Source organism: Triticum aestivum, chromosome 4B (assembly GCF_018294505.1).
Source record: "Triticum aestivum cultivar Chinese Spring chromosome 4B, IWGSC CS RefSeq v2.1, whole genome shotgun sequence".
NCBI classification, from domain to species: Eukaryota; Viridiplantae; Streptophyta; class Magnoliopsida; order Poales; family Poaceae; genus Triticum; species Triticum aestivum.
This window is the reverse complement of record NC_057804.1, coordinates 4,407,188-4,409,376: the sequence shown is the minus strand read 5'-3', so window position 1 is coordinate 4,409,376 and position 2,189 is coordinate 4,407,188.

Genomic DNA, 2,189 nt, shown 5'->3' with positions numbered 1-2,189 from the left:
ATGAAAAACTACTTAAAATTATGTGACTCCTACATATATAAGTTGTTGTAGCATTTTTAGATGGTGGCATAGACCACTTCGAAACAAGAAACGAAGCAAGACATCTATCACTTGTCGATAATGCTATTTAAACAAGTTTTCAGTTTCGCCAAAATATAAAATCTACCATGATGGATCAAAACGGTTAAAAATGTACCCAATTATCAGATTTCTATAAGTAAGTTGCTATATGAGGTGCATATAGATGCATGGACAACCCACGAAGCATGAAATGGTGGAAACGACTTCGGAATATGTCGATGACGCTTAATTAATAAGGTTTCAATTTTGAATGAAGTGGAAATCTATAGTGATGGATGAAAAGGGAACAAAATTGGTGATGAAATTATATGATTACTAGTTATAAGATGTTATACGAGATCCATATGGTCGAACATACTACTTCCGAAGCTTGAAAGGAAGAAATGGTGGTGCAATGTCTAAATGATGCAATGGTGGTTGAGCATCATTGTCGTCTACCCCCTCCCCGATAACATCAACATGAGGGGTGGGGGACATCGAAAAAATGTATGCAAACGATTTTTTAAACTTTTTAAACAACATGAGGGGGACGTCGGACATGACAAGAGGGGGTCGGGGTCGTCAAGGGGTCGAGGGGTCGAGGGGTTGAGGGGTCGAGGGTCGAGGATCGCCGAGGGTCGAGGGTCTCCATTTAACAAGAATGCCCCCATTATGGATGTGCACAAGTTGATCCATTTTTTTCTGATCTCATCTATATATATATTCTTCTATATGTCATGTGGTATGTCAAAGTATTGAAGAAATCCATGGCTACATCATTTGCTGGAAGTAATAGGCGTATGACGCTACGAAGCTCTTGAAGCTTGTTTTGGAATGGAGTTCCCGATAGAATGATTCGCTTTTTGGTACGGATTTCAGCAAAGGCCTTCCAAATAGCGATATTCAGAAGGCTCTTGCTGAACTTCGTATCAAAAAGCGAATTATCCTGTCCGGGACTCCGTTCCAAAACAATTTTGGAGAGCTTCGTACCGTTATGCACTTGTTACTTTCGTCAAATGATGAAGCAATGGTTTTCTTGAATCCTTTGACACTAGACACCATGACATATAGATGGGTATAGATGAGATCAGGAAAAATATGGACCATTTTCTGCCCATCCTGAATGGTGCCATCTTGTTAAATCCCTTAAAGATTAAGTGAATCCGAGCGGTCAAGTATCGGAGCTACCTAGGGTAGGGGGTCAAGGGTTGCCGAGGGGATGAGGGTCGAGGGTCGTCAAGGGGTCGAGGGTCGAGGATCACCGAGGGGTCGACAGGGGGACGTCGATCAACCCCCTCTCGCTCGACCAACTCTCGAGGACACCCAAACCATAGAAAAAAATGTTGTCAATCTCGTACCCCCTCCCGCCCCTACCCGACAAACTCTCTCGAGATTTATAAGAGATTTATCAAGAATGCCCCTATTATGGATGTGCATAATTAAGTTGATCCCTATTTTTTCTGATCTCATATACCATTGTATATGTGCATGTTCTGTAGTGTCAAAGTATTGAATCCTTTGACACTAGACAACGTGAAATATAGACGGGTAGATGAGCTCGGGAAAAATAGGGACCATTTTTTTCATGCACATCCAGAATGGCGCCATCTTGTTGAATCACTTATTTTACATTCGTGAGAGAGGCTGTCTGGACATCGGACATTCATGAGAGAGGTGGTCCGGGCCAAACCCTAGAAGCGTTGCCGAGGCCACCCCAAACCCTAGAAGCGTCAAGGCCACCCAAATTTACCAAGTTATAAGAGTGTTGTCGAGGCCACCCCAAACCCTAGAAGTGTTGTGATTAGCCAGCTAGGTCTATGTTTGCCACTATTAATATATCCATCTCTCATGTTTGTATATTAATTGCCATGTTGTAATATTTGTAGAAACTATGGATCAACAAAGAGACTTCGAACAAGAAGAGATATTGGGGGACATAATCCGCGACGAAGGTGATTTCTTGTCGTTTCTCAACGACCTCGACGGTCTGGAAGGAGATGAAGCAGGCTACAATGATCAAACAATGGAGGAGGAAAGTCATGATCATGATGGTGGCTCCGGCGACCGTGATGACGGCTCCGGTGACCGAACGGAGTCGGGATCAGCTGTTGCAAAGTTTGGAGAGGTAT